Source organism: Canis lupus, chromosome 7 (assembly GCF_003254725.2).
Source record: "Canis lupus dingo isolate Sandy chromosome 7, ASM325472v2, whole genome shotgun sequence".
NCBI lineage: Eukaryota > Metazoa > Chordata > Mammalia > Carnivora > Canidae > Canis > Canis lupus.
Genome location: NC_064249.1, coordinates 10,353,961 through 10,377,399, shown reverse-complemented (window position 1 = coordinate 10,377,399; position 23,439 = coordinate 10,353,961). Strand labels below are relative to the sequence as shown.

The 23,439-nt window shown below is 45.8% G+C and overlaps 1 long non-coding RNA gene across 14 annotated transcripts in view; it reads left to right on the top strand.

The window, feature by feature from the left end:
* Window positions 1-23,439, top strand: part of LOC112648390 (uncharacterized) — a 72,054-nt gene that overhangs the window by 26,269 nt on the left and 22,346 nt on the right. For 12 of the 14 annotated variants that reach the window (XR_007411820.1, XR_007411825.1, XR_007411827.1 and 9 more), the window contains one exon: window positions 17,276-17,391. This is a non-coding gene — a long non-coding RNA (uncharacterized LOC112648390). Of the gene's footprint in view, window positions 1-17,210; window positions 17,392-22,350; window positions 23,080-23,439 lie in introns of all 14 variants that reach the window. The other 2 variants (XR_007411826.1, XR_004817446.2) reach the window with 2 other exon arrangements.

Sequence of the window (23,439 nt, the reverse complement as noted above, 5' to 3'; positions counted from 1 at the left end):
CATGTTTATAATTTGCATTGTAAATATTCTAAGTATAAATATTTCATCTTAGCAAATGTATTATCCTTGTCTTTAAAAATGATTCCCATGAGTACATGTAACCTAGATTTTTCACCATATCTGGTCCTCCTACCACTCCAAAACTATATCCTATTGTTTTCCTTCTATGCGCTGCTCCTCAGCCTTCTCTTTGTTCTTGTAAACTGCCAAGATCATTCTCACCCTAAGGCTTTGCATTTGCTGTTTCTTCTGCTTGAAGTGATCACTCTAACATCTTCACATAACTGGCTGCTTCTTGTCACTTAGGTCTCTGTTCGAACATCGTTTCTTGGAGAAACCTTCTCCAAGAAACCTTGGCTGGAGTAATCCATCTTTTCAGTCCCTCTCTAATACTTTATCTTATTTTATTATCTTTATAGCACTTGCAAATATTAGAAATATCTTATGCTCACTTATTTATTAATTTATCATTTGCCTTCTCTAGCATGAAAGCCCTAAGAAAACAGGGACTTTGTCTTGTTTGTTCCTACAGCCCAACTAGAATAATGTCTGCCACACAGCAGTGCTCAATAAATGTTTGTTGAATAGATGAATGAAAAGATGGAAGAATTCACTAGCATTTTCATATTTTGTCATTTTTATCCCATAAAGTTCATGTCTAAATGGTACAAAGGCTAATGCATTCCATTAATTCTGTTGATCATTTTATCAGTAAAGGTAGGCCAATTGACTCATTATGTAAGTTATCTGGGCTTCACTGTCTCTAACTGATGATATCACTGAGCAGTTGCCAAAACTCCCCTTACATTATATAGCTCAGTCTAAAAGAACAATCAGATAAGAGCACAAATAAAATTTTAATATAAAAAGTAAAGGTTGGATATAATGATTTTAGGGTACACAAATAGTTCTTTAAACAAATATCTGGGGCAGCCCGGGTGGCTCAGTTGTTTAGTGCCGCCTTCAGCCCAGGGAGTGATCCTAGAGACCTGGGATTGAGTCCCATGTCAGGCTCCCTGCATGGAGCCTGCTTCTCCCTCTGCCTGTGTCTCTGCCTCTCTCTCTCTCTCTCTCTCTCTCTCTCTGTCTGTCTCTCATGAATAAATAAGTAAATAAAATCTTTAAAAAAAATCTAAACCAACAACTAACATGATCATTTTTTGTAGGAAAAAAGTCATTAAAAGCAAGAGACCTATTCTTTCCATTTAAAAAATATTGGTATTGAAATTCTAACTAATGCAATAAGATAAGAAAAATAAAATGATAGAACTGACTTAAAGACAAAACTATCTTTACAAATAATGATTATCTACCAAGAAAACTTAAGATAATATTTTTAAAGGACTAATAGTGAAGTTCAGTGAAGTAGAGTTACAAAATAAGCGCATAAGAAGTGATTTTATTATAGAGAAGCCATAGTTCCTTAGGAAACATAAATAGCTAGCGGTGCCTGGGTGGCTCAGTCAGTTAAACATCCAGCTCTTGATTTCAGCTCAGGTCATGATCTCAGGGTCATCATCAAGCTTGAAATTGTCCCTCTCCCTCCCTTCTGCTCCTCTCATCACTTGTATGTGCACATGCATGCCCTTGCTGTCTCTCTCTCTCTCTCAAATAAATAAATCTTGGGGCGCCTGAGTGACTCACTTGATCTCTGGGTCATAAGATTGAGTCCTGCGCCAGGCTCTGGTCCTCAGTGAGGAGTCTGCTTGGGCTTCTCTCTCCCTCTGCTCCTACCCCTGCCTGTATGTGCACATGCTCTCTCTTACTTGTTCTCACTCTCTCAAAAAATAAAATAAAATCTTTTTAAAAAGATAAAGAATGTTATGGATGTTAATATACCAGCTACAGTTTTTATTTTCTTTTCCTAGTGTCCAAACATGGTATTAATCTTAGACTGTAGAACAGGACTATGGATTTTAACATTAATACTGTGTTTTTCTATAAAAATGCATAACTTATCACTTGTTCATTCTTCTAACACTTATACTTGTCCTGTATGTGTAGTTTTGTAAAAGAACTACATAGAAAATGAAGGGAAAAGAGGAAACGTAGTCCCTACTCTTAAGGGATTTATAATCACGATGGAAAGAAATAATGCATGAATGTGAAACCATTAGAAAATTGTTTCTGGTAACCTCTATTTAATAAATACTTATTCAGCACTCATAATGAGAAAACCCTTTTGCAAGTTATATGTGGGGCAATGGGTAGACTTGTCACAAATGTGATTAGAACTCAGTCCTCAACGTCTTTGCAAGCTGTTAGGGAGAACAAGGCACACATCTTTGAGTGAGCTCTAACTTGAAACAGAAGAGAATTTGAGGAGTGCCTGGGTGGCTCAGTCAGGTAAGCCTCCAGCTCTTGGTTTCAGCTCAGGTCATGATCCCAGGGTCATGAAATTGAGCCCTGCATTGGGCTCCATGCTTAGTGCAGAGTCTGCTTAAGATACTCTCTCCCTCTCCCCCCACCCCCCACCACACTCACTCGTACATTCTGTCTGTCTCTCTCTCTGGCTCAGTCAGTCAAAATCTGACTCTTGATTTTCGCTTAGGTCATGATCTCAGGGTTGTGAGATCGAGCCTTGTGCCAGGCTCCCTGCTCAGCATGGAGTCGGCTTGAGATTCTCTCCCCCTCTCCCTCTGCCCTTCCCCCCACTTATGCTCTCTCCTCTCTCTCTAAAATAAAATACAAAAAAAAAAAATCTTTAAAAAAGGAATTTGAGAGAATAGAGGTGGACCAAATGGCATTCCACTTGGAGGGCACAACTTTGCATAAGACAAGAAAGTGTGGGATATGTTTGTGAACCCTGAGGAACCCTATCTGGTTGGAAGACAGGTGTACATGAAAGGGAACAGGGTAGTAAGACCAGAAGGAAAGATGAGAGCAAGCTCAGGTCACAGGATGGGAGTCTTGAATTTCTGACTGCAGAATTGAGATTATATTTGCTGAGCTTTCAACATTTCAAAGCAAGGAAGCAACTTTAGAGGTCTGGTGCAGGAATATTTGATGGTGGCATCTGGGCTGAGTTGAAGCACAGAAGAGAGGGAAGATGGAGGGTCTGTTAGTAAACTTTGGAAGATAAAGAAACAAAATTTTAATAGAAAAAGAAAAAGGAAAAGTTAGACCTAACGATTTAGGATAGACAAATAGTTCTTAAAAGTATCTATCTTAAACCAACAGCTAACATGATAATTGCTAGTAGAAGAGATAAAATACTAAAGGCAACAAGCCCATTCTTCCCATTTAAAAAAACATTGATCTGGAAGTTCCAATCAGACTTAAACTCAACTAGAGTAGACTTGAGAGACACTGCAGAGGTGGGATTGAAGGACTTTGTACCCAAAATTGTGCCTGGCTTTTAGTAGTTATTCATGAAACATTCATTAAATGAAGGAATAATTTTCTGTTCTTCCCTTATAATAAGTTCTCTGGGATAAGATCTCTCTCTCCCTCCCCCACTCCCCTTTGGTTTTTCCACACTACATCCCCAGAGTCTGGCATTTGTAGGCATTCAATTAATGCCACCTTATTATATATGTCACCTCACTAGATATGGGATTGAGAGAAATGAAGGAGTGGATGATTATTCAGTTTGGGATGTATTTCAAAGTCAGTGACATGTTTTCTTTCACAAGTATTAAAAAGGGAAGTTAGGAGGGGCTGGTTTGAAGGGAATGTGATTCGCTCACTTTTAAATGGCTTCATTCGAAAGACTAGGATTATTTACACAATGTGGTCCAGCAGAAAGCTGAAAATATGAAAATAGAACTCTGTAGATAACAGTAAGGGATAAAGATCTGAGAGCATCTGCACAGAGGTGTTAATTGAAAGAGTAGGAGTAGTTGAGATCCCCAGGAAGGAGGTATAGACAAGAGACATTCAGTTGAGGACACATCTTAGGATACACCATGTTTTAAGTGAGGCACAAGAGGAGCCAACAAAGGAACAGAGATGAAGTTAGAGGTGGGAGGCAAACTGTATTCTAATCACTCCGAAGATGAGGGAAGGAGATTTATCAAGAGGATAGTTAATAGCTACATCAAATTCATTGGGAAGATTAGTGAGGGTAGACTTTAAGAAAAGCTTTTTATCTGGATGTTAGCGGGAGCATTTCAGAATATGTGCATCTGTGTGGAGAGAGTGGAAAATAAAATCAGAATTTTTAAAAAAAGATTTTATTTATTCATGGGAGACACACACACACACACACACACACACACACACAGAGGCAGAGACACAGGCAGAGGGAGAAGCTGGCTCCATGCAGGGAGCCTGACGTGGGACTCGATCCTGGGTCTACCAGGATCAGGCCCTGGACTGAAGGTGGCGCTAAACCGCTGCACCACCTGGGCTGCCCTAAAATCAGACTTAAATGGACAATGCATGAGATAAAAGGAGTAGATACATATTCCTCAGTTAAGAAATTTGCTGGGAAGATGCCTGGGTGGCTCAGTGGTTGAGCGTCTGCCTTTGGCTTGGGTCATGATCTCTGGGTCCTGGGATCGAGTCCCACAGCGGGCTCCATGCAGAGAGCCTGCTTTTCCCTCTGCCTGTGTCTCTGCCTCTCTCTCTCTCTGTGTCTCTCATGAATAAATAAAATCTTAAAAAAGTAATTTGCTGGGAACAGGAGGGAAGACAGAGGAAAGATTAGAGGCGTTTGACTAGTTTCTTATAGATGCTCCACCATTAAGTGGTTAACTTGCCCCAAATTTTCAAACCATGGCCCAGTCCAGTTTGGAACTATCTGTTACATAGCATCCCGTCATATATTCCATTGCCAATGGCCAAGCAACAGATAGTTGCAGATGATCTCCATGTAGCAGCATGGACTGGATTCTGTGGAAGAAGATGTGTAAGTACAGGGGAAAGCAAGAGACAGCATGTCAGAAGAAACTACATATGAGCCAGCAAGGAACCACACAACGAGTGATTAACTTGGATCACTGACATCACAGACCCCTGTTCTGAACTAGGCCCTGGGATCTGGTTAAAGGATGATCCTAGGGTTGACTATGATCTCTGCTTAATGGTGGGATGAGTCTAATGATGTCTTCAAAGCTGGAATAATGAGGGACTGAAATAGCAGGAGGGGTGTTCCTAAGTTGAATGTGAAGGTTGGTTTTAATTAGAGTGGGGAAGAGAAGCAATTTCCAGCCTGTGGGACACACCTGAAGATAACACACGTATGAGGACTGCCTTCCTGTGGGCCAGTGAAATGTCCTTCTGACCACGTGGATGTGGAGGTCTTAGAGGTGACTGAGATTTACAAAGGTGATCCTGAAAGCTATTCACTGACATAGAGGTACCAACACCTCCTTAAAGCTTGAATGAAAGGATTTTTTCTGTTTGTTTTTTTTTCTCTCCCACTATTTCTCTGAGCTGGAAGCGGAAACATTCTTCTGTGTCACGATCACCACACTAGTTAGAAAAACATCTTCCACCAAAATAGAAAATAAATAAATGCTCACAATCTATGATATTTATGGGAAGATCCATCTCAAGACCAGGGAATGCTTTACCATTCACCTTTTTGGAAAAAGAGAAAGGAAGAGCTCATGATAGTCATCAGAATCAACCCACTCTTTCACCCATAAACTGCAAGGCAGATGCAAACATCTTCCCCAGATGCCCTGTCATCTTGTGTCATCTTTGTCATGAGACCAGGACTGTGCCCCTTAAAGACTCATGTGACTCCAAGATCCTCTCCTGCTATTTAGCATCCATCATTTCAAAGAATTTGGTTCAACTTTATCCTTCTTAATACCACTCGGTTTAACTGGTCAACTCTCTTGAGGTCGGGAGATCTCTTTACTCCAGTAAGAAACATCTAAAATATGAGGAAATAAGAACTTCCAAAGCTTTAGGAGAGCGCGGTTGTAAGGAAGTGACTTTATGATGTTCTACCAAGGGCTGTTTCCTCAGGATAAAACAACAGGAAGCAGAGATATCCACTGGGAGTGAGGACTGCAAATCCAGGCAGTAATTTAGAGGACAGGTGGGAGTTTCTTTCACCTATGATATTCCAGAATGGCTATCCTTGAGTTAAATGCAATACGTTGTACATCTTCCATGATTCAAAAATTTACCAAGAAATGTAAATTTCAGGTAAGTCCTGAGGGCTTGGGAACTGCAGAATTGGTATGAGATACTCAGTGAAGAATAGCAATCCTATCTTACAAGTATTTAATATCCATGAAGTAGATGTGCTAACAGTCGCTGTCTAGAAAATCATGATCATCCCAACAAAAGTTCCAGTTCAATGAGTTTTGAAGAATCCACAACCTAACTTTTCTGTTCAGTCTGGCTCATGTAACTAACTTTTGGAATTCCTTGGGGGTCATTTGGGACTTTTAGTGTTTAAAATCAAGGGGTAGGTCTAGGAAAAGGCCTAATGTCCAGGAGCAAAAACAACATAGTCTTAGGCATCTCAATGTACTCATCTCAGCTGGCCTCTAGAGAAGGGACCTGTTAGGCATGTGTTGGTGGCTATGCTTCAATCTTACCTAACAATTTATAACAAAGAATTAAGAACAGGTGGCACAGTTGTGCTATGCTAATAAGCACACAGAGATGGATACAAAGATTTCTTTGGACATCATTGTTTTGGCTGTTAGAGGCTCATGGCTCAGGTATGCAGGTTGCTGTGAATGAGAGGAATGATACACTTTGTTAAAATTTGCCACGGTTCCTGAGTACAGTCTAGATTCCCTTAGTAAGAGGCTGAAACCAGGAGGAATTCTGGCTTTCATTTACAACAGGACAGTTCTGATTCCCTTCTTTTTTTCCTTCCTTTATGTGTACAAAAAATATTTGGCAATAGTCAACTGTAGTATAGGGACTCAGAGCTCTCATTCACTGCATGTTAAAGGTTTCTTAAAGGGTCTCCATGTTTTTACAAAGGAAGGGACCAGGGAGAGGACCCCACATGAGAGAAGGCTCATCTACACTCACAGTTAGTCCTTCAACCCTCTACCCTACTCCAACCACTGCTAACCCTACTGACCTTGTGGTATCTATCTCCTCCCCTAAATTGGTGCTTGAAGTTTACTTTAACTCAATTTCACCTGGATACAGATGTTAATAGGAACAAACTATTTCTAGACATGAGCACTTGAATTTTTCATACAGTCCTGATCTAGAATGTAAGAGCCCACGGGAGTATAGCAGGACACAGGTTTTCTCTGAGTGAAGCTTTCTTTGTTCTCTCAAAAGAAGATGACTCTTGGATTAGCTCTGGCCACTTGATCAAGTCTGGAGTCTTGGGAGTTTCATCCTATTACTTAATTCAGTGTGAGCTCGATAAATCCACAATATGAATTCTGAGAGACCACTGACTTTCTCAGACACTCACTTTCTACCAGCATAAAAGAGAGAATAATGTTCCTCCTCTCTTAGGGTTGTTAGAATTGTGAGCTAAGGTATTTTTGAAAGTGCCTGACACAGTGCTTCTCAAGAGTTTGCCTCTTTGTCAGCTTTTACTTGAGCTGCTGGAAGCACTCTTTCTCCTGAAGAGTGCTCGAGAATGCAACTGCAAAGTGACACATAGTCTTAGTATCATGGGGAATACAGTTAATGGGAAATGACTTCAGTTTACTGCATCTGCTAGTAATCCTGTGATGCCATCGCAAAACAAAAGGCACATGACTACTCGTAAGCCCGCTGCACCTGAAAAAGAAATTGGATTCGACTCAGAAAATCAGACTGTAAAGCTAATCACTCTGATCCAATAACGTGGCCCTGCAGAGTGGCATCATCAGCCCTGAGACACAGAGAGGAGGAGGGAGGGCAAGGAAGGAGAGTGAGCACTCCGGGAGGCAGCTGCCCAGCTCTCCAGACACTCAAACCAATGAAAAATTCATAAGGAGATGCTTTATAGCCAATGTCTAATACCACGCTGGGTCACAAGCCCATCTGAGCCAATCAATAGTATTCATCATCCTGAAAGGAACTAGTGATTGCATGTTTACAAGAACTGGGAGGTTTTCCAAGCCAAGGCCAGTTTCTGGTTACTTGGCATGTGTCACCCCTAAAAATATAGAACTTAGTTTGAAAAATGGAACCCAGGACTTAAAAAAAATATTACACAGAGTGGAAGAGGAAAGGAACTTTTCAAATCTAGGTATGGGCGGGGGGATTTTGAGTTATTTTTTAAGTCAACTTAAGGCCTAGTTTTTAAACCAAAGCTACTTTTTTGTTTCAGTCTTTAGTGGCTATTCTTTGTATCTGATTTCTTTTTATTTAGCTCCAGAGTTTTTGTTTAAGATTTTATTTATTCATGAGAGATACACACAGAGAGAGAGAAAGGGAGAAGCAGAGACACAGGCAGAGGGAGAAGCAGGCTCCATGCAGGGAGCCTGACGTGGGACTCGATCCCAGGTCTCCAGGATCACGCCCTGGGCTGAAGGCGGCACTAAACCGCTGAGCCACCCGAGCTGCCCTGTAATCATTTTTGAGTGTCAAAATATTCCAACTATGGGGTTTTTTTTTTTTTTATTGTCTAGTTAGAAGTCTGTTAAAAGAAGTTGCCATTATGTGCCATTCCTCTGTTGACAGATGGGCCATGCGTTTTTAAGCCCCAAGCTTTTGTTCATCACAGGCATGTAGCCCTGCTGTCTCCATCCGTTGAACAAACCATACCTGACCAGTGCCACCTATGCTAAGCCTGCCCATCTCCTCAGGTACAATGAACGGCACTTAGGGAGTGTACTGGTAGATGCGGGGGGAGGTGGTCTTTGGGGGCTGACAAGCCTGGGCTGTGATTGGGGCAGCTTTACCAGCCGTGCGACCTTGGGAAGCTTCTTCACCAAGACTCAGTTTCTTGCCTATAAAATGGGAATAATTCTCCCCTCCTTGGACAGTTAATATAATGATGTGTTGTTTCCTGCCCTCTGCCATTTTAGCTTTTTGGCTTCTCCCAAGAGCAGCTGTAGAGTGGGAGTTAGGAGCTTGAGTGAGCTTGAACAAGCAACCTAGCTTTTGTGCCTTAATTTCTTCCTCTCAACCATGGGGATGATGATACATATTATCCCATCTCTGCATTCATAAGTTTGTAGGGAAGATTAAATCAGATGATCAACATAAGGTACTTGGTGTCTGGCACAAGTAGGAGCTCAGTAAATGTTGGTTCTTCTGTAATCTCCCAGGACCTCTCATGATGTGATTGTTGTTTTCACCAGAGCTCCTTTATGGCTTCGCAGTGGTTGGTACATTCCCCACTGTTGGCTGCCTCTTGGAGTCACTCTCTGGTGAGGCTTCAAGACCCGGGGAAGGACCCTTCCTTACCTGTGGCCATATCCTGTGAAGGGTCACCCAGATTTCCCCAGCAAGCCCTGCTTGATGGGTATCTGGACCAGAAGAGCCCTTTGGGGCGACTGGTCTGAGACAGAGAAATGCTACTTAACCCTGCTCAGCAATCAGATGTCAGGCCAAAGGAAAGAAAGTTAAACTGTGAGAGAACCACCTGAGCACGGACTGAGTCACTTCTCAGAAAAAGGCCTTAGTGACCTCAACCCCCTCTTGAGCCTAATCCTCTTGGCAGGGAGTTCTTTTCCTGACAGAAGGTGGTACCATCCTGGCTTTGGTGCCATGAGGCAAGATCAAAGTGAAAGAGTGGGATTCCCTCAGAAACCAGGGCGTGGTAGCAGCCTTGGAGGGTGTCTGCCCTACACCAACAGCCATGTTATACTCTAGCATTGGTTCTCAAAGCATGGGCCTTGGGCCAGCAGTGTCAGCATCACCTGGGAATGTATTAGGAATGCAGATCCTTGGTCTTGCCTTGGATGTGCTCAGTCACAAACTTGGGGATGGGCTTCCCAGAAGTTGGTGTTTTAATGAGCCTGTTGGTGATTCTGGTGCATTCTCAAGTTGGAAACTTACCGGTCCATGAGAAGCGATGAGGAGAAGAAGTGTGCTAGTCCTCTTTCCCAGGCTCTCTCTGAGGACTGGCTAGGTTCCTACCTGACATTCTTATGTCTGCTTGAGCTGGTTTCAGCAGACTTCTAAGCTAAAGCATTCTGAGTAATAAACCAAGGAAGGTCCCTTCCAAGAAAACTTGTAAGAAAAATGAAGCATTGGGGTGTCCCCTGCTTTGGCATTTCCCCCTTTGGGTATCCCTAAAGTTCATGCTCAGAAAGTCTGGTGGTGATGAGTGCCACCCCATCCTTCCTTCTGGGCAGAGACAGACCATGCCAAAGTGGTTTGTCACGCTGTCACTCAGAGTTCAGCCCAAGGGAAAAGTCAGATTTGTGCACAAATATTTAGGTACAAAGATGCTTATCACAGTATTACCTATTTAGGACAAAATGGGGGTGGAGAAGAAACAACCCAAATAAATTATGGCACACCCATATGGAATTCTATGAAGCCGCTGAAAATAATGTTTTCATAAAACATTTGGTCAAGAGGCAAGTCAAGTGATACAATATTGATACAAAATAGTATGTACAGAATAAATCCGCATATGTGCATAGAGAAAAATCTAGAGGTAAACACACAAAATGTTAACTGTAGTTATCCTTTCTGGGCAATGGTATCATACAGTGTTTTATTTTTTTCTTTATACTTTTGGTAATTATAATTTTTTACCTTCTTTTTTTCTTTATGCTTTTTAGTATTTTCCAATTTTCTGCAATGACTATGTATTACAAATAGGAAAATAGGGGAAAAAATCAATAGCATTGAATAAACTTGGCTTTTACCCCTTTTACCCCTCGCCCCCAAGTTTGTTTCTTGTGCCTCCATGGAGCCCCTCTGGGACCTTCCATCCAGTGAAGAGAGAGTGACTATTGGCAGCTCATCCCCCCAAAAATGTGTCCTCTTATAATCTCCACTTTCACCATGTTGTTTATTAAGAGTCAGATAGATCTGGTGGCTGTTTCAAGTCTTTCCCATCCTCTGAACACCTTACTTTCATGACAGCAGTGTGTTTCCTTTACTGGAACAGACTTGGAGGTAACCATGCCAGGCTGAGGTCTGGCAGGAAAGGGCAAGAAACCAAGCCAGAGTGGGCTGTTAATGCATAGGGGAGATGGAAAGGGGTCCAGCTGTGCCACTGGGGCTGGCTGGAGCTGGCCACAGCAGCTATGCCAGGGTGCCCCAAGGACAGAGCAAGCTCTGGCAACTGATGATCCTTGGGTCAGTGGCCCAGCTTTGGGCAAATTCAGGCAGCCAGAAAAAAACACAGTAGCCCAGCACCTGACAAATAGGGGATACTCAGTAAATATTTGTTGGGTGCAGCTATAAATGAAGCTTCACCACAGGCTCTGGTGATCAAGGCCCTCCACCAGAGGAGGCCAACAGGGCCAGGGGTCTGGGCAAAGACTAGCTTGCAGACAAGGGAACTACGAAGAAAGCGCTCAGCTGTGTATAGAGAAATGGTGCGGAACGGCGGGAAAAGCAGAGGCCTTAGAATCCAATCCAGGTTGAAGTCCCACCTCTTCCACTAAACACTGGGTCATTTGGGGTGGTTTTCCTAACTTCCCTGGACCTCATTTCTTCCTGAACTACCTGGGAATACCTCTCCCCACCTTGTGGGTTTTTTTGCTATATCCGTGAGATAATGTAAGGCTTGTGAAGGACAGTTACAGATCTGCTCCAGTGGCTCAGCAGCGGCCTGAGAGCAGATGAAGGCAGGAGCGGTACTGTGGTCCGGGCCAGCACCCTACCCAGGCGAGGTCGGACGTGCTGCCGCTCGCCCAGAAACCTGGGCAGGTCGCTGGCATCAGGTACCGACCCTGCTCAGCAACTGGGGCCACTGCCTCTGAACTGCCCAGTGCAGGGGCTGGCCAGGCCGGCCTGGAGCTGGGTGGAAAAACTGGGCTGGGGAAGCAGAGAGCTTGAAGGAGAGGAGGGGCATGGCTCAGAAGCCAAAAGGATAAGGAGACAAAGGTAAGGTGAAGGCTTGGGTGCCAACAGGATCCTCAGATCGACGATATAGGTTTGGCTTTCTCTTTCTCAGGGGTGATTTTGGAATCTCGTTTACTTGAAGTGACTTGGGAGTTCTAACAGCTTTGATGTGTGTGTGTCAAGGTCACTCAGACCTCCTGTGCACACCCTGTTTTCAAAATAGCTCCCTAAAACCGTAGCAACAACCAAAGGCCCCCAAAGCCAGGTCATTTTCAGAAATGAGAGGAATTTCCCCAACACACACATTCCTTCTTCTCACACCCGCTGGCTCTTCTTCCCGGAACTTTCTTGGTGCCAAGTGCTACCTTCACATCTTTGGGCTTATCCTTACCTGGAAAATGCATCATGTTCATTGTTGCCTGGCTAATCCACCAACCCTGTCATTCCTGTCTGCATCTTGGGGCAAGATTTGCCAGCACACTTCCCACTCTCTAGAGGCTGCCTTCTGACATAATCACCTCTGCCTTATGTCAGATTGTACCAGACCATGAGCGTACTTGGCGTGAGGGTTGTACAGTATTCATCTTTCTGCCTTTTGCAGATCCTAGCACAATACCGGTCACACAGCAGGTGCGCTCAGCATTGGCTGGGTGTAATAAAGACGGAGGGGGATTAGCAGACACTGTGGATTGACCACCCAGAGCCTTTCATGACTTTGTCTCCTGGTCTCCTCTGTTGTGTGGTTGGAAACAGAATACAGTTGATCCTTGAACAACATGGCTTTGAACTGCATGGCTCTACTTCTGCATGGATTTTTTTTACAGCACACTATTCTAAGTGTACTTTCTCTTCCTTCTGATTTTCTTAATAACATTTTCTTTTTCTCTAGCTTTATTGTAAGAATACAGTATGTAATACATATATAAAATATGTCTTTGTTGACTGTTTATGTTAATGTTAAGCCTTCTGGTCAACAGTAGGTTAATAGTTGGTAAGTTTTTAGGTTGTCAGAAGCTATACATGGATTTCCCACTGCACAGAGACTTGGTGCTCCTGATCCCCGTATTGTTCAAAGGTCAACTGTCCTCAGTTTTAGCTACTCTTATAGCTGGAGGTGGCCATGTGAAACAGTTCTAACCAGTGAAATATAAGTGCAAATCTTCAAGAAAAAAGCTTTCTTTCCTGAGTCAGAGGCAAACCTCTCTAAGAAAAAGCCTTTGATCCTCTTGCCATTCCCTTTCCTTCCTACTTGGAATGCAGACATGATGGCTGGAAGTGCAATAGCCTTCTTGCAACCGTAACACAATAAGCAACAGTCAGAAGGGCCAAGTTAAAGAAAGAAAAGAAACAAAAACAAAAGAAAAGGAGAAAAGAAAAGAAACAAACGAACTTGATTCTTTTTTTTTTTTTTTTTTAATATTTTTTATTTATTTATTTATGATAGTCACACACAGAGAGAGAGAGAGAGAGAGAGAGAGGCAGAGGGAGAAGCAGGCTCCATGCACCGGGAGCCTGACGTGGGATTCGATCCCGGGTCTCCAGGATCGCGCCCTGGGCCAAAGGCAGGCGCCAAACCGCTGCGCCACCCAGGGATCCCCACGAACTTGATTCTTGATGGCATCATTGGTGACCATTATTGCTAGGTTGACCAACCTCTTGGTTTGCTTGCGACTGAGGGATTTTCTGAGATGCAGGATTTTTGATACTAAAACAGGAACAGGTGTGGGCACATCTGATCCCTAGCCCAAAGTTGGTCACCCCATCCTAGCCCTGGGTGCTTATTTCCAGAGATGACTTACTATATAATAATAATAAAAAAGAATTGCAGAAAGTTGGTATTTCTAAGATTCGATGAACAGACATGGATAGAGTTGCAGATCACTGGTGCTAGCGGCCTTCACAGACATTCCCCAGTTGAGTCTCATAATGATTCTTCATGGTAGGTTTTGCTAAACTCATTCTACAGGTGAAAAAACTGAGGCACCAAGAAGGTAAATCCAACTGGAATTTAAGTCCTGTATATTAATGCCATGTCCTTTTCCCCTAAAGCCATTCTGGCTCATTTTCTCTTAACTCAATATGTGATCATTCAATGTTATTCTAGGAATGGGCATCATGCTTTTCAAATGAATAGAACCACTGTGAGATGCAGTCATTCCCTTTCTTTTTATGATTTCTTTCTGGACAAGAAAAAAAAAAAAACAAAAAACAGTGATCTGACTTGTTTCCCCATCACTACAATCAGTGAACAACAGAGAATTGGTTTGCATAGATTGTTTTTTAAAAATTACAAATGAATGATTCAAAAGTTGCAAAGAGGCATGTAGCAAAAAGTATTTCTACCCCTATTGCTTTATAGATGAATATTAGGAAAACATCTATCAGTTTTGAATTAATGGTTTTGAATGTGGGTAATAATGATAGTATTTGTCTTCAATTTTTGAGATTACAAAATACTCTCAAAGACACAGTCTCATTTTCTCCTCCTGGCTCATTGGGGACTTTTTCTTCAGACCCTCCTCCGTACTCACAGATCCTCTCCCCCTAGTCCACCCCACCCCCATCTGCTGAGGCCAAGACTGCTCTGTGGTCCCTCACACCTTTCACAGGCTATGTGCCTGTGACCAAGACCCCACTGCGGCTGGTGTGGACTGTCCCAGGGCCTCCTGAGTTGTTTTTTTGTTTTGTTTTTTAAGAGTTTATTCATGAGAGGCAGAGAGAGAGAGAGGCAGAGACACAGAGACACAGGCAGAGGGACAAGCAGGCTCCATGCAGGGAGCCCGACGTGGGACTCGATCCGGGGTCTCCAGGATCATGCCCTGGACTGAAGGCAGCGCTAAACCGCTGAGCCACCGGGGCTGCCCCCTCCTGAGTTTTAAGTGAAGGCCCTCCATGTGTTCCTTGTATCACTCACCATGGTGAGAACATGCCCTCCTGGGAGACCTGTTGATGGGCTGGCTGGCCTGCTTTTGTACTTGTGCCACATGGGAACCCCCCTCAATCAGCACATCTGACTCACATTCGCTGACAGTTTGCTTATTTATTCACAGTTTGCCCATTATTCAAAATAATGTTTATGAAACATCTGTAATAATGTGAGAAAGTATTATGTTAATTGAGAAAGCATAATATATCAATAGCTACGTAAAGGTACATCACTGGGTATCATATAATTTAGACTTAGCACAAACCCTACATGTCGAAGAATTCTGGAAATAACTCATTCTTTCTTCCCTGTCAGCCCAGTTGTACTTCTTCCTCCCAATTTTCTCATCTTCACTGGGCTCCACCTAGCTTCCTGAGCCAGGTTCCTTAGCATTCTCATTCTTGGCTCCTTTTCCTATACCCGCATCCCCAGCACTCTTGGCCCCCTGCCAGGCCAGGCTGTCACTAGTCCTGCTCCTGCTAGCTCCTGCCCGCTCACAAACCCCTCTGCTGCTCTCTGTCTCTGCAACTAACTCCCTAGGGCATCCTCTGTCAGCTCACACCCAAACTTCTGTAACATCCTTGAGACGGGTCTTCTGAGTCCTAAGTCTTGCTCTGCCTTGGTGCATTCGCTCTATTTCAGTTAGGGGCCTCTGTCTTTAAAAGAAGGAAAAAAAAATCATCCTATAACACACCTGCTTCAAGGTCTACTTGTGCCCCATTGTCCTCAGGAAAGAGTTGAATTCCCTGGCTCCTGCTCACTTCTCCAGCCCCTCCCTTGCCTTTCCAGACTCTGCCCATCGCCTCCTGCTGTTGCTAAGCCCTCAGCTCAGGCCCTAGGTCTCACTTCCCTCTGGACATACTCAGCTGCTCTGCATGTTTTGACTTGTCCCTGGTTTAAGCCTCACCAGCTTTAAGGAAATAAGGTAAAAACTAAAACATCAATTAAGTTTTAGCTGAATAGTGATGATACATTCATCATGATGTATATATAATTCAGTCAATCCATCAACCATTCATTCGCCAAAGAATCATTAATTCAGATTTATTAGGCATCATACATACAATGAATAGCTCAGGGCCACACTGGCTTCTAGGTGTCAGCCCATATGGTCCTGTAGCAGGATTCTTGCAGATTTGTTCATTCAATCTGCATTTCTACCTTTCATTTGTATTTATTCAACAAATGGCCCTGCAAAAATCAACAGAATGGAATCCCTGTTCTTAAGGGTCACAGACTCATGAACACATCATCGTGCCACCTGGTCAAAGGCATGCAAAGGAAGGCAAAGCACTGCAGGAGGGAAGAGGTGGTCTCATAACTGACCAATGTTGACAGTTAGATGGGACATGAGACATAGGGGGACTAGGAAGCAAGGGAGAGAGGTTCTTTCCAGAAGAGGAAATAGGTAACAAAGGCTGGAAGATAAAAACTTGGCTCTCTTGGGACTTGGGTAATGTGTGCACTGCGGCCAGAGTGCTAGGAGCCATGCATCCCACCATACAGTCCACCTGCTGTTGGCACTTCATCCTCCACCAGAATAGAAAACCTTCCCTTCTAAGTCCTATCCATTCTCAAGACCCACTCAAGACTTACTCAAGACCTACTTCCTTCATAAACTCTTTTTGGACTATGTATCAAATAGATGGGCACTTAATTCTATTCTGTTTTGTACAATGCCATTCAAAATTTCATAACAAATTTCACCTGCCTACCCAACTGTAAACTCTTTGAAGATGGGGACTATGATACACACTTTTTCTCAAATTTGTGAGTATCCAGCAAGAAACCAAGCACTACTCTGTGAATGCATATTGAAGCAACACTCACCAGGCCTAGAACCTCTAAAGGCAGAGTCCCAGGCAGTGCCCATGCACCTAACCTCAAGCAATGACTGGTGAGTCCCTTCGTATATGCCTTTTGTCCTCCTACAACACCTGCTAAGATATTGGATCATGGGTCTATGATGAGGGTAGATTAGATGTCATTAGCCTGATTTTATGATTCCTAGAGAAGAGATAAGTAACAATGTTATAAGGAATTTAAAGGGATCCCCATTAGAAGTGCCTAGCTCTAGTCAGCCTTTGCACTGTTAATAAACTTGACGGCCATGGAAAGTTAAAAAAAAAAAAAATGTTATCTGTGAAAATCCCTGTACTTATAGATAGAAGGACCAGATCTTTTGTCCATCTCTACCATGTATCAGCTTTGTGACTGGAAAAATCATCTATGCCTTTTAAACCTCATTGTCCCCAGTCTTTAAGATGGGAATTATAATACCTCATAGGGTTGCAGCTACTCTCACAGGGCTATTGTAAGGATTAGATGTGGTAATGATGTGAACGTGATTGGTAATATGTGAAGTGTGTCACTTAAAAGTCAGAGAACACATTAATTTTTAGTATAAACTAGAGTTCTCTTCCCTCTGTTTTATTCTCAGCATTCAAAATCCAGAGACAAGCTCTCCACAGGGAAGTACATGAACTGTGCTTATTTTTCTTTAAGGAGAGAGAGAGTCCATCATCTTGCACCTAGGAGATCTACCCTAACTACCTTCTCAGAGACTGTATGTGTTGGAACAGTTGTGTCTGCAGTCCCCAGGGCAGTGTGGAGCCCGTGAGGTAAGGTGCCCTGTCATGCTCAATACCTCCATGGAATTGCACCTGCTTAGAAAAATTGCCCAGGCTCCACTTTTCCCAGGGAGAATTCTGTGTTCCAGGCCATCTCCTTCCAAAAGAGGGTTCTGCATAGATTTGTCAGGGAAGGTGGTTAAGCAATCAAACAACAAAAGTGGGCCCCAAACCAAGACCCTAAAAAAGAAGAAGAGGACACTCTGGAAGGAAAGACAGTTATGTCTACACAGTGGGCACCAATCTAACCTGTAATGAGTAGCCTGGACTCAAAGCTTATCTCTGATGCAAACTGACTGTGTGGCTTTGGGAAACACACCCACCTCTCTGATCCTTTAAAATTATGCTTTGTAAAGTAAGCATAATAATGCTAATCTTCTGGTGTTAATTAAGGGTTACACTTATATGAGTTTTACAAAATGGAAAATGCCATGTAATTATGAGTTGATTATAAATTTCTCTGCCTAAAGTAATCGGTTGTTCAGAATAACCCAAATGAACTGTGTGTCTGTGGGCATCCATAAGGTTGTCCACCAGGGAGCCTTAAGTGGGATTCTAAGAACCAGCCCAAGATCTGAAAAGGCATCTCCTGCGGATGAAGGACTAAAGGCCTCCCTCAAGTGGTTGGCCTTGGTTTCCTGCACACCTCCCCTGCCCTGGGACAGGGATGGAGGACCCGGCTGCATCTCCCACGTCTTCCTGCACCCCAGGCTTTATGGTTCCCAAGGCTCTTCCTTTTGCCCCATCTTTTTAATTTTCCCAGTTAACCTGTCAGGCTAGCAGAGCAGATAAACCCTCTCTTCACCCACATACACCTGTTCTGGATGACTTGCCCAAGGCCACAGAGCTCAAAACGACAGTGTCAGGTCTTTGGCCTCTGTGGTCTGGAACCCCAGCTTGGAGGGTTAGCTGGGATTTGAGCCCAGGTTTCTAAAATCTTTGCCTATAGACCACACCGTGAGCCCCTGAGCCCAAGCTTAACCAAAGCCCTATGCCCCACAGCCTTGGAGGTAAACGGCCCCACATTGACACAGAATTAATTCCCTGGCAACCCTGGCTAGGACCTGAACATCTTCTACCTGTGGCTTTTTTTTTTCTTGCATGTGTTTCCAAGGGGACCAGTAGGCACTTGCCCTCCCCACTTTGGTCCTCGCTCCCTGTGTGTAATTGGGGTGCATCCTGTTGGCCCTGCACCGTGATGAATGGGCTTCTTCAGGCAAGCCGGCAGTGACTGAAGCCCTGCCAGCCCTGTGGGCTGCTCCTGTGCAGCATCGTGCACTCAGATGCGATTAGCCCTGTGTGTCACAATGCTTGGCAGCAGTTCCAGGAGGCCGGGAGGTCTTTGTTCATGCCATTGTCCTGTCAACTAGCTATAACTTCATTTGGCCGTCAGCTTGCTTGGCCTTATGCATCATCCTGGCCCGCTGTCTGCTCCCTTGGGTCATGGTTAGTCTAACATTCCAGATATTTTTCAGGGAATATCCAGGGTATGTGTTTGAAGTTCCTGCATCTTCCCCCCGAAGCCGCTTTGGAATGAACACTGTAGACAATGAACAAATTCTGCGTGGTTTGGGAAGTAGGCTTTCTGGGACTTGCCCCATTCCCACTGGTGCAGGGGAGGAGCAAGTGCATGTGGTAGACTGGCTCCAGCACCCAGGCACTCTAAGCTGTATAGCAGGGGCGTGTTCAGATATTCTGTGCTTCCACACAGTTTAGTTGAGCACATACTATGTGCCAGGCACTGATCTAGACCCTGGGAATAAAGCAGTGAACAATTAAGACAAAAGAGCCACATTCTGAGGTGGGGAAGTGAGTGAGGAGAGACAGGCAAATAAACTGAAAAATGGGTTAAAAGATGCTATGGAGAAAAATAAAACTGTGAAGAAAAAGCTGGCCATATGGGGATGCTCATCCAAGACACACACACACTTTCCCCCAGTGCCTAGTGCAGCGTAGGTCCCTGAATCTGATCTGGCCGGCTCCTGGGCTGGGGTCTGATTCCCACACCCCTAGCTACAGTTGGTTAGAGCTGCCAAAATGGAAAGAGCCCCTAGAATTACCCACCAACCCTGCCAGCGGGGGTATCCCCCATGAGCCAGACTCCACCCGATGCAGCCCCCTCCACCAAACTCTGCCAAAACATCCTCTTCTCCCATATTTTCCTTCTCCCGCCCCCAAATACTGGCTTTGCAGCCATCCAGACCTGTATAGTCCAGTGGGGAGACCGGCTAGCCAACAGAGTATGACAATGCAGAGACAAATGATTTGGTGGGCCGGTGCATAGGTTGTAGAAGCCCTGAGGTGGGGATGGGAGTGGGTGGAGGGCAGAGGTTTTTGTAGGGGGCTGTCCTGGGCAGTGTAGGGTGATGAGTGGCATTCCAGGCCTCGACCTACCAGATAACCAGAACCACTGGTTTAACTCCACATCATTCAACTTATTTGACCCAGAAGCACCTTTTTTTTTTGGGGGGGGGGGGTTGTCTATCAATACCGCATGTACCGTGTGCCATTCTAAACACTGTGGGTTGTGCTGCTTCTGGACAAAGCCAATTCCCTACCACAGGATCCGGGGCCTTGAGCTCTGGGCCCTGCCTGATGCTCTGGCCCTGGCTCGGACCACATCTGTCTCTACTTTTTGCTTCAGCAAAGCCCGACCATTTGTCATTGCCTATATACACCCTGCATTTTATGTCATGGGCCTTTGCTTAGGTGCTCCTGCTGCCTGCAATGCCCTTCCCACCTTGCCTCCCATGGTTCACTGTTTGATTCTTCAGGATTCCACTTGGGCGTCACCCCCGGCAGGAAACTGCCCCTGAAGCCCAGACAGTGCTGAGTGGCCCACTTTGCTCCTGAGCTCCATGGCACCTGGCCTTGGTCCTTCCTACCTCTGAGGCCTCAGACAGGCCCTATTGTCCTATAATCCTCCCATACTGTAGTATGGGTAGTTGGTGTCCCCTGGTATAGGCAGTAGGGGTCCATTTCTCCCAGTCTTTTCATCTCCAGAACCTGACAAATTGCCTGGCACAGAGTAGGTGCTCAGTAAAATGTCAAAATGAATTGACAAGTAAATAGAACACAAAGATGGGTGTGATAAAGGGAGTGAGGATGAGAGAACATAGGCTTGAGGACGGAAAGAACCAAGGAGAAATATTCTTTTTACAACCAGGAAGGGATGGTTAAGCTGCCTGCCTCTCATTTCTTTCTCCTTTGGGCTAACCTTTAATCTCACATCCATCTCATCTCCCAACCCTCTGATTGATCATCTTTGTCATTCACATCCCTCTGTGCCTCCTCCACATTTTCCATTTTCCAGTGGCTGCTTTGGTGTTTAGTGTGATATGTTCAGAGCAGCAGGAGCACAGAGCCTGTCTCCCTAGAGCAAGAGCATCACTTCCTCTTAATTAGCTTGAGATTCCATAATTCCCTGAGCCTCACCATCTCCCTGGCCTCGTGGCTGTGAGAGGAGCAAATTATTTTCACAGAGAAGAGAGTTGGAGAGAATTGAATTGGTGATTATGCTAATTATTTCCTTTTCTGTGTCAGGGCCTGCTCCACAGGGAAGCCCACTCCTGGAACCAGGAGGGTGGGCAGGGAAGAGGTGGGGGATTCGGAGGAAGAAGCCCGGGGCTCTGAGCTGGGGTATGGGAAGTCTGCACTTAGGAGACACCTGAGGGATGTGGCTTCTCCGTGGAGTTAGGGTCTTTGGCTGTGAAGGGGTGGGTGGAGGTGCAGGGTCTGTACAAGTTTCTGGGCTCTTTCATCCACAGCGTGACCTGTGAGGGAGACACAGCTCTGTCTTGCTTTGTTTAGCCTTTATTTATTTGGAAGAGAAAGTGCGGGCAGTGGGGAGGGGCAGAGAGAGAGGGAGAAGCAGGCTCCCCACTGAGCAGGGAGCCCAGGACCCTGGGATCAGACCTGAGCTGAAGGCAGACGCTTCCCCCACTGAGCCACCCGGGCGCCCCAACACATCTCTGCTTTACAGATGGAAGGTGTGAAGAAGCAATCACAGATGGACGGACCCAGCCAGGGGGGAAGGTGCAGTGAGCAGAGAGGGGGTCCGTCCACCCCCTCTTGTTAGGTCTTGTGACTCCCAGTCCAGATGGTTTCCCTTACCTCCCGGCCCCTACTCCGGGCAGACTGTCGGGGTCTGCGACGGCAGCAGCCGTGGGGCCGGGAGCCTTTAGCAGGCCTGGCGTTGTTAGACACGGGCCCAGGCCCGGCTGGCCAGCCTGCTGCTCTCTGGTTGGCAGCTGCCCTCCACCCGCTTGAAGCAGAGCTGTCGGTTCTGTCCCACGTCCCTCCCGTCCCTCCCGCGGCCTGCCCGTCCGCCCCGCCTCAGCTCTGTCTGGGGAGCCATCCGGGCCCCCTACCCTTTGACAGCCCAGCAAAGTCCTGCCACACCGGGTTCTGTTTGTCCCCGGGGCTGGCCGGTGTTGGTCAGTCTGTCAGGCAGTCAACAGATGTCTGTCGAGGGCCTGGCACGGTTCTGGGTGATGGAGGTACAGAGCTCCTTCCCTCGGGGAGGTGGGGTGGGGCGGCTGTAGGGGGGAGGGACAGAGGACCCTGTGGGCCCTGGGCCTGCCTTGCCGTTGAATGAGGTCTGGCCCCATGGCGGACGCTCAGAGGTGGCTGTGAGGCAGAGAATCCTGTGGAGGCTGCTGCGGGGCTGCGGCATGGAAGCAGCAGGAGATGCCCCCTCCAAGCCCCTCCTCCTCCAGCACACAGAGGCTCCTGAAGGGACGCAGCGTCGGCCGCTCCTGCCCGTGGTAGTGGGTGGCAGTCCCTTAGCCTGGATGTGGTTTCCAAAACTGAGTGCTGTGGCCCAACTTTATGCCACCCCGATGAGAGGCAGTAGGTGCAGAGATTTAACACCACAGGGGGACACGCAGGTGGAGCCTGGGGCCAGTGACCTGAGTGACTCTCCGTGCCTCATTTTCCCCCGTACGGTAGGAACTGCACTAGGTTCACAGGAGTATGTGGATTGACAGAGACACAGCTGATGGCGTGGAGGGCACAAGGCAAGGGCTCAGTAAAGGACAGCTCGGAACTGCACCCTCCAAAGGAGGTCCTCTTTCGGCCTGCTCATTCACACCTCCTTGGCAACCGTCCAGAGTCCAGAGAGTGAACTGCCTGGGAAGAATGCAGTGACAAAAATACTCGGCCACATCCGGAACTTCCCTGGTACAGCTGGTCCTTGATCGTGGGCTTCCCCTGGGAGCTGCTCTATGGGAGAATGATCGCAGATCCTGGCTCTGTCACGCCCCTAGCGGTGGCCTTGGGGAAGTCACCCAAACTCGCCCAGCCTCAGTTTCTACCCTTGTCAACTGTGGGTGAACTGTCAACTCCCTCAAATACTAGTTGAGATCATTAAGTAATCCAATGTAGGAGTGGCCACCTTTCTTTTACTCGCAACAGAGCATGAGAGGACGGAGAGCCAAAGGAGAGGACAACGGGAAGCCAAGTGAGGGGTCATGAGCCAGAGGGAGGCACGTGGCCCTCGACTGGAGTCCGTGATACCAACAGCTGCGCTTAGGAGCACTCGCTGCGGGCTGGCACCATGCTGAAGGTTCTCTACCTGACGTACCTCACTGAATCTTTACAAAATCCTCGCAGATTAAGGATTATCTCTTTCACAGATGAAGAAAGGGAAGGCTAGAAGGATCAAGGAACCTGCCAAAGGTAGGCTGGCTTAGAAGTGGCAGGATTCAAACCCAAGCCCCCTGCCACCACAGCCCCTCCACAGTGCGGCCTGCTGGGCGTGGGGTACAGGGTCTGGCCTGCGGGGCCTGGGCCTCAGGGGCCGAGTCTCTGCATCCCTCACCTGTAAAGTGGGCATCCTCATTCCAGCTCCACAGGGCATGTGTGACATAGACTTGGTGGTCCTCGACCCCTCTCCAGCCCTCGGCAGGAAACAGTTTATAAACAGAGGATGACTTACCCGCCCTGCTGCCTGGAGCCAGATCTCTTGCCATGCCAAATTGTTGGAATGGTTCAGTGACAAGTGTGTTATTAGGAAGAAATTTACGATGCCTTATTCAG